This window comes from Phyllobates terribilis, unplaced genomic scaffold (assembly GCF_046119375.1).
Source record: "Phyllobates terribilis strain yellow unplaced genomic scaffold, ASM4611937v1 Scaffold_8__6_contigs__length_399053987, whole genome shotgun sequence".
Lineage (NCBI taxonomy): Eukaryota > Metazoa > Chordata > Amphibia > Anura > Dendrobatidae > Phyllobates > Phyllobates terribilis.
Genome location: NW_027362768.1, coordinates 134,304,570 through 134,314,247, shown reverse-complemented (window position 1 = coordinate 134,314,247; position 9,678 = coordinate 134,304,570).

Sequence of the window (9,678 nt, the reverse complement as noted above, 5' to 3'; positions counted from 1 at the left end):
GACCCACTGCACCACGGACCTGGAGGGGTGTAACTAAGCAAACACCTGGGTTTCCACTAGAGCCCCTGATGGTGGGGTTAGACTTGAGCCACAGGTGGACACCAGGTGCTGCTAAGACAGACCCTGGAGATGCAACAGCTGACTCCAAGGGTCAGGACAGTAGAAACGGACTCGGAGTCCAAGACGAGACCAGGTTCTGATGGAACAGTTATTGGAGCTGGTTCAGACGGGACCGGCACTGGAGCTGGTATAGATAATGCGGATCTCAAGCACGGGTCTTGGTTCAGGTACCGCCGGAATGGTTTCAGGTCCAGGTACCGCAGGTGCGGTTTCAGGCTCAGTTACCGCAGGTGTGGTTTTTGGTTCAGGTATCGCAGGTACCGCTGCAGCGACTTCAGGATCAGGTACCGCAGCAGCGACTTCAGGATAAAGTGCGGCTTTAGACTCAGGTACCGCCGGAGTAGTTTCAGGATTAGGTGCGGTTTCAGGATCAGGTACCGCTGGAGCAGTTTCAAATTCAGGGACCGCAGATACAGTTTCAGATTCAAATACTGATTCAGACTAGGCGGGTACTGGTACATGAAAACTGGACAGGTACAGGGACCTAACAACAGACTAGTGTTACGCTCGCGCCCGGACTGACTGGCGTGAGCGTAGCTAGTGATCCCACTGGACCATGCACCGAGGAGTGCCTGGAGGGGCGTGACTAAGTATCCACCCGGTCCGACCAAGGTCGCATGGCGGCTCAGTCGACTCCGAGAACCAGGGAGGAACCGAGCGGAGGGACCAGGTGCTACTCTAGGTCAGACCCCGTTCACAGCTGTTGACCCACACCGGGGAATGCAGGAACAGGCAGGTTAGACTGGCATATAGACAGGTGGGTACTGGCAGGCACGGCTGGTATGCAGACAGGTGGGTATTGGCAGGCATGGCTGGTATGCAGACAGGTGGGCACTGGCAGGCACGGCTGGCATGCAGACAGGTGGGCACTGGCAGACACGGCTGGCATGCAGACAGGCGGGTACTGGCAGGTTTGAACGCAGGCAGGATAGGGACCAGTACAGACTGGGATACAGGAACGGAGCCGCAGGTGCGGTAGACAAGCAGAGCACAGCAAAACCCGCAGATGCGGTAGACAAGCAGAGCAGAGCAAAACCCACAGGTGCGGTAGACAAGCAGAGCAGAGCAAAAGCCGCAGGTGCGGTAGACGAGCAGAGCAAAAGCCGCAGGTGCGGTAGACAAGCAGAGCAGAGCAAAACCCGCAGGTGTGGTAGACAAGCAGAGCAGAGCAAAACCCGCAGGTGTGGTAGACAAGCAGAGCAGAGCACAACCCGCAGGTGCGGTAGACAAGCAGAGCAGAGCAAAACCCGCAGGTGCGGTAGACAAGCAGAGTGGAGCGAAACCGCCTTTGCGGTGGACAAGCGGAGCGGAGCGAAACCTGTAGGTGCGGTAAACAAGCAGAGCAGAGCAAAACCCGCAGGTGCGGTGTACAAACTGAGCAGCGCGAAACCGCCGGTGCGGTGGACAAGCAGAGCAGAGCGAAACCGCAGGTGCGGAGGACGAGCAGAGCAAAACCCACAGGTGCGGTAAACAAGCAGAGCGGAGCAAAACCACCGGTGCGGTGGACAAGCAGAGCGGAGCGAAACCGCAGGTTCGGTGGACAAGCAGAGCAGAGCAAAACCGCAGGTGCGGTGAACAAGCAGAGCAGAGCGAAACCACAGGTGCGGTGAACAAGCAGAGCAGAGCGAAACCGCAGGTGCGGTGAACAAGCAGAGCAGAGCGAAACCGCAGGTGCGGTGAACAAGCAGAACCAGATGCACACAAGGTACTTACAATGAAGTAGCGAGTGTACACAAAACTCACAAACAGAAGTTCAGAGACAACAAGTTGGAGTTAGGTGCAGGTTCAGACACTGCAGGAAAAGGAAAGGTTCGGACATAGAGACAAACAGATAACGGGCTAGGACACAGTTCAGACAGGAACTGAACCAGGAACAAGATACAGGAACGAGCCTGGGAACTCAGCCCCCAGGGTGGCGGAGACAGACTAGAAGTCACAGATACAGGTAACAGTCCTGTGTATACAGCCCCCAGGGGCGGAACAGACAATATACAGGACAGGACCTGGTAACTCAGTAGCAAGGAACACACTGAAGAAAAGTGTTGCTCAGGCCCCTCCTATTGGGTGGAGGGGGTTTAAGTATCCAGTGACTCACAGCAATAGGCTGGGGACGCATTAGGACTGTGCACACAGTAACTATAAGAAACAGGTAGTAACCGCGCCGCCGCCCTAAGCAATCAGACAAGAGACATGCGCACAGCAGGTACTGGAGCAAAGTGTGCAGCCTGGACTGATAGGTAAGATAGCGGTCTTGCATGGTGGGAGGTGGTAAGCCATGCCAGCACGCCACCAGGGATGTTACAACTAGCAGCTTGCAGACTGACTAAGACAATTGTTGCTAAGGCACCTCCCTACAAGGGAAGGTGCCTTAAGTAACTAGGGTCTCCCAGCTATTGGCTGGCAACAAATCAAGAGTGCTTGTGCTGCCACTTTAAAAGGCAGGGAGTGCGCGCGCCTTAAGCGCGATGCCAGGAAACCTGTGCAGTGTGTGCAGGTCCCAAGACACAGCAGCCGCAGTGGGAGGCCCGGGCGGTGAGTAACTTGGCCATGCACGGACGCCGGCACTTGTGTTACACTTATGGTGAAAATGTACATCATAGGTCAATAAAGAGTATTAAACTTTTTTGTTTATTTAATTATGCAGGCATTGCAAAGTTCTGAATTTTTGTGAAAAAATTATCTTATTTTGCTTGATTATTTCCCATACACTATACTGCAATGCTGTTCCAATGCTTCGTCATTGAGCCTTTAGAAGCTGCTTTCATCTGCTGCCCAGAAAGATCCATACACTATATTCAAACAGTGTAGGGGGGGATTTCTCTGTCTGAGTATGGGGTGGGGATTAGGAAAGCTTTCACCCCATTAAATAAATAAATAATAATAAATAAATAATAGTAATGAATAGGTAAATAAAATAAATGCATAAATAAAATGAGAGGCTCATACAGACAGGCTGTTTGAATCTAGTGTACAGATCTTGCTGAGCAGCAGTTTAAAGGAGCTTTTAAAGGAGAAAACTGATCATTAAAATTCAGGGCCTGAATCATTATTGCATTTGGCCCTTTTTTTTTCTATTTTTGTTTTTCAACTGTTTGTGATTTGCACCTAATTCTTCTTTTAATATGTGCTTTTTTAATGTATTTTATATGTGTTTGCCTGTTTTTTTTTTATGTTTGCCATTGTGGACGGGTTTATGGTTTGCAGATCTTTTTGCCTGATTCATCAATTAAAAACTGTTAAAAAAGTTGTAAAATTTGCCACAAATGTACTCCAGTTCCCCATCCTGGAGTGATTTTATGTACACCAGAAAGATTTTGCACAATGTTTGTTTACAGCTGCGACTTTTTTTTTGCACTAAACAGGTGCAATAAAAGTTAAAGGGGTTGTCCACTACTGAGAGCCCTGGGAGAGCAAGTGCCAATACCGCTTGAACGGCGCCAGCCCCGGAGGAAAGTATAAGCGTTGTTATTTTACGGAGACTAATTGAGACGGGGTTGTTACAGACAATAATGAAGATTATTTTTTTACTTTGCCCAAAATTCATGAATCGCGTGCGCCATTTTGAAGACTTTGGTACAAAAAAAGGCAACGAGTTCCAGAAGACAAAAAAGAAAAGTGACTTAAAAAAAAAAAAAACAGCAAATTATGAATCGGCACCATAGTTTTTTAGGAAAGAAGGCAACAAGATAAAGTACAGTGTATTACAAAAATGAATTATATTAGTGAAGTATATGACAAAATTAATAACTTTTCAATGCTTGGAAGATAAATAAAAAGTCAAAAAGTTTAGTTACTGTTTAAATTAAAAATTTAAAGTTTATGTTTTTGGATCTCACAATTTCCTCTTCAGATCCTCACATTACCTTTTGCTTTGAAATCTTGGTATGATGTTGCAGCACCTTGAACGTTCACCTTTACGATGCAGAGAAATAGCTGACTGTTGGTTTAACCTGTCTGACTTCTGAGTCCCCCACTTACCTTTTACACAGTAACCCTGACGTGAAATTTGATTAGAAAGACAACATTGTCGCAATATTTAGTCGCATACTGAAATTTGCTTCTAAAGGTGACATTACTTTTTTGAGCAAAACTTGTACGGTAAAAGCTGATGCAACAAAAAAGAACCGGAAAGCCTGTTAGAATCTTACCTGGCTACATATAGTCATTATATTAATCCAGTCGATTAAGGCAATTCTATCCAAATACTGTCCGCTTCATCAGGGGTACAGCGTGGCGGGGGGGGGGAGTGAAATAAAAAATTGCCTCAGTATCAGAAAAATCCTTTTGTTCATTCGGAAAGGTTTTCTAATGGTCTTTTATCACTTGCAATTAATTTTTTTTTGTTTACCAGGTGTAAATGTCGCTGTTCTGCTGAATCCGGCATTGTTTTTCTTTCGTTCCTGCGCCTCTCCGTTCCTGAGATATGGCCTCCTTTTCCATGTAAATAAATTGGTTCTTGTTATCCAACTGGGCGTGAGGCTATAGAAACGCCCACAGAGCAGAGTCGAAAGACCACGCCCATTTGGATAACAAGATTAGATTTCTATACAGTGAAGAAGAGGCCATATCTCAGGAACGGAGATGAGCAGGAGCAAAAGAAAAACTACGGATTCAGGAGAACAGCGGCATTTACACCAGATACATATGTTTTTTTAGATATTTGTAGTAAATGATAGGTCTGCTTTAAATGTATTACAGCTTTTTTAGCAAGAAATTAACATAACCATATGAATTTACCTTAAAAGATGGTAAATGATAACCTGCTAGTCTGGGGTTAGCTAACATTGCTTTTGAAAATGCCACAAATGGAAAAAATAACAAAATAAAAAATAATCACCAAACAGTTCTCTTAATGTTTTCCTGCTGACTAATGGTCAGCATGTGACCGCTGCAGCTAGTCAGCACTACTGGAATCACCACTTAGAGGGGTTGTCCAGGACTAAATTATTTTTTTTATATGGGCCAAAAAACTAATAGGTAGGTAGTCAGCAACTACCTATCTGGTGCCGGCTCAGAGCGGTCACTAACCGATCCTGCTGGCGATTCATCTGTTATACGTCAACACAGCAGATCTTCTCCTTCCGGGCTGTTGTGTCAATGGGATGTGACTGCCGACGTAATGCTGATTGACAGCCGGCTCCCCGCAATTAGGCAGCGAGGAGCCGGCTGTGAATCAGTATGACATTGGCAGTCACTTCCCATCAACGGAGCAGAGCGGAAGAGAAGCTACTACTCTGTCAACGTCAGAGATCTGCGCTGGGCAGAACAGGCTGGTTATTAGCAACTAGTAAAAAATGTATATAGTCCTAGATAGCCCCTTTAAGACATCTGCAGACGAACATATGAAAAATCATCCAAATTTCATCCAGATTTTCTTCTGATTTTTCTTTGATTTTCCATTCCATGTACTATCCGTGTGTCTGCTTTTTACGTCTGTGTGCAATTCAGTTTCATACATCTATATTTAAAAATTTACATGATTAAATACAGTTTCCTATGTCTATAATAGAAATGTGTCGGTAAAAATCGACTAAAATTCGTCCAGCACGTCTAATTTATATACTTGTCTGCATGAGCCCTAATGATGGGAGACATTATGCCAATAATAGAGCGCCTCGCCCCTGTACTGGAGTACGTTTGCAACAAACTTTTTTGACTTTTAGAAAAGTCACAAATGATGAATAAGCTGAAAAAACGTAAATGCCGAACTCTGCCCACAATGGCCAACATAAAATAAAAATAGGCGATCATATATAGCATAGAGTTTAAAAAAGGCACAAATGAAAAGAAAACTAAAAACTCGTCAAAACACGGTACTAATGAATTGAACCTATGTTTTCTCTACTGTATAAATATGTTCTAAAAATCACTGTCAAGGATCTTTTTTACTCTCCCCCACAAATAAATATGTACAAAATAACACAATCCAAATGATATACAGATAAAAAAACAACATGGTAATCGAGTTACCAGAAATAGCTTTCTTGACTCAGTGCTCGCAGTGATACACTCCGTTTGGTACAAGTACCACCTCCGCTAGTAATTTGCTGAAATTACACATGAAATAATACAGAGAAAATCAGCAGGATATATCTATTGTTTCTAAAATGTGTCAGCTAGAGAAGATAGAATTATAGATGCACGGTGTGTGGACGTGTTGTTCTCCCTCCGTTTACCATCATCGTGCATGTTTGTGAGCAGTCGCTACATTTATAATGGTATTATTCACATTTTATGCTTACGGTCGTGTTTGCTGTGGACGGTCAGTGCAAATTACATCCTATACTTTACATAATGTCAGTAAAAGTTCTGTGTGGGTTTTTCTATCACTCTGGAGAGTGGTGTTATAAAATGTATCATACTTAAAGTAAATGCCAGCTATTTTATCAACGCTCTACATATTATTACTTTTTTGTTTTATTTAGTAGATTTGCTGTTTGGTATATTAGAGGGGATCTGCACTTGTTTTATGGTCCAGCATTCTTTCCTGATTAATCATCATATATCTTAAAGGGGTTTCCACTACTAGGACAACCCATTCTTGAGCTAAATGTTTGTACCCGATAAAATAAAAAAGCTTATACTCTCCTCCCGTTCCGGTGCTGTTCCAGCCGTGTCAGCACTCACGGTCCCGGGACCCCCATGCGGTGTTATGAAATGTGATGCCGGCGCTCAATCAGCGCTGCTATTGTGGCACCCCAGGGGTCTGGTTACCACAGTAATAGAAATATTACGTCTGAGAGCAAGTGGGAGGTTTCCTGGTCAGGAGCCCTTAAACATGCAACACCTCCTGTCCCAGGCCAGATAGGGGAGGAACCTGCCCTATATAAACTGGATCTGGGGCGGGGTTAGTCAGTCAGAGCCTGGAGTTTGTTCCAGACACAGGGAAAGCGACAGCGAGGAGCTCTGTAGGAGCAGGAGCTGAAGACCAGGGGCTAGAGCTAAGCAGAGCTCGGCCTGGAAGAAGAATCTAAGAACCGGACACAGGAGTCCGAGGCTGTGGGGACTTATATATACCCAGCAGCAGAAACCAGCCGGCAGGGGATTCCAGGTCCTCTGGCCATAGAAGCCCGGAGGCTCAGTCACGAGCAAGGGACCAGCGCCGCCATCGAGGAGCGGAGGCTATCAGAAGGCCCCAAGTCACGAGCCATACGGGTGAGCACTACACGGTACACTCAGGGACGTGGGCTACTTCCGCTCGCTTACAGCAAGGTAGCCAGGAAGAGTGCAGATAGACGGGGAGGCCTACAACTCCACCTGGTCAGGGGAACTCCTGTTTGCTCACAGACTGACCAGGCCCCTTATGCTAGCCAGTACTCCCGGGAGGGTCTGCCTTATTAGCACCAGTAAAGACCCTGAACTGCACTGCAAAGACTCTGAGTCGTTCCTGCTGCGCCCGTGCACCATCACTCCCATCATCCACATTCCCTGCCCTGAGGCTATACTCTTCCCGTGGGGAGTTATCCCATCCTTTGCTGCGCACACCACACCAGCCTCAGCGGTCTACCTCGCAGCGGCGGTACACCCTGACTGCAATCCACGGGTGGCGTAGTCGGACATTAAACCACAAAAACCCTATAAGGACTGCCACTGGTTTGACCACCCTGAGCCACGGGACCGGGTCGCCGCCACGCAGACTACAACCCCCAGAGACCCGGCTCCCGGTAACCCACACACGTGCACACACGGCCCAGGGGGCGCGTCACTATCACTGGCCCCTTCTGTCGAATTGAACATGAAGAGGAAGTCCGGTTTGCAGCTGATCCCTGATTTCCTCTACATGTTCAATTTCACAGGAGGCAGGGCCAGAGACGCCAGCGCTGATTGGGTGCCGGGCTCACGTGTCATCACAACAGCACGGGAGCCCCGGGGAGAGCAAATGCCGACTCCGCGGGAACGGCGCCAGCAAGGGAGGTGAGTATAAGCTTTTTTATTTTATCGGGGCCAAGCGTGGGGTATGACAAGGAGTTGTCCAAGTAGTGAACAACTTCTTTAAAACCAGTTACAGGTCTGTTGTTTAGTGGGGTTGTCTTGTTTTCAGTCTTCTCCTCGGCCTCACGGCTTCCTACTTGCCGGAGAAATGGGTTTTTGATCCTGACTGGTTGTCACGCAAGGTGTAGGAAAGGCTAAGTGCAACACGAAGGGAAGAGGGGAAGGGAGCCAAGACACTAGGGAGAGGGGGAGTGGAGACCTCCTAGGCTGATCTGATATCACCCTGTCTCCCCTAACGTCCCTATATTGGTTCCTCACCAATCGCCACACAGTAATCTAAACACAGTATTTCCCTAGAGCTTGGCCCTGGATAGAGAAGGGGGGATGAGCACTAGTCAATCCCCACTAACAACTAAAGACAACAAAGGAGACAAACACAGGGGAAAGTAACTTAGCTTAAGCCGACTTCAGAGAGACTATACAAAAATGTCCTCCTAGGCAGCAGAGAGGAAGTAAGCAGACTACAATAGCTCCAAGCCTTCACAAGAGAACATGTGAATATCACTGGCACCTCCCTGTAGCAAACAGAAAGTATTTAAACACCCAGGGCTAGGTGTCAATTAACAAGAGGGAGGTAGCCGCTGGGTCCTAGAGTGAGACAGCATTATAACAAAAATCTTGGAAGCACTGTGCTCCTTGCCTAAAGGAGCAATACATAATAAAATTAAAAATAGCTCAGTTCTCCAGAAAATAGAGGAATGTTAATAAGAAGAACATGAGACAACCTCTACAACACAGAGCTTAAAATCCCCTGCAGACTTGTGAATACTCATAGTGCGCACACTTCCCGCTGTGAGGATTCTCCGCTGTCAGGGCCGGGAACGGCGATCATGTGATCGCAAGTATGTGATATGCATACTCCTGGACAAAATCCGACTAAACTGTTTTCGGCCTCGCGTAATACACTTGCATTGAGTGTGCTGGAAACAGTCTACTCAGATTCTGGTCGGGAGTATACATATCGTATACCTGTGGTCATGTGATCAGTGCTGACAGCGGAGAATCCTTACAGCGGGGATTGTGCGCACTGTCAGGATCACATAGAGTTACTGCAGACTTGTTGTGGACAACCCCTTTGAGTTGAGGTTATATAACAAGTCTATCTGTCATTAAAAGCCTTGTTACACAGGTCAATGCAATCTCTTTCTGGATGAATAAACATTAAACGGGTTTTCCTCTTTCAAAAATCTTTACTTCATCAACGTGCCTTTGTTAAAAATAATAAAATCAGCACTTACTCACCCTCCCCAGTTACAGTGCTGCTTATCCACTGCTGCTTCCTTGATTGTTTACAGCCTGCCATGGTAACGTCATGTTAAAAGCAGATGCCTGCACTGGGCTCAGCAGCTTGTACAAGTGATTGGCTGCAGCGGTGACGTGCGTGTTAGAATCTATGTTGTTTTACTGTCGGCCATCTTTTTGTGGTTTGCTGGCTTCTAGTCTTTTCCTCTGGTGCTGGGTTTCTTGGTCATGTGATCTCCTCACTCTTTTATTACTCAGCACCTGGCCCCCATTCCCTGCTGGACATCAGTGTTGTTTCGCTCGTGCTCTGGCTAAGTAGCCTGG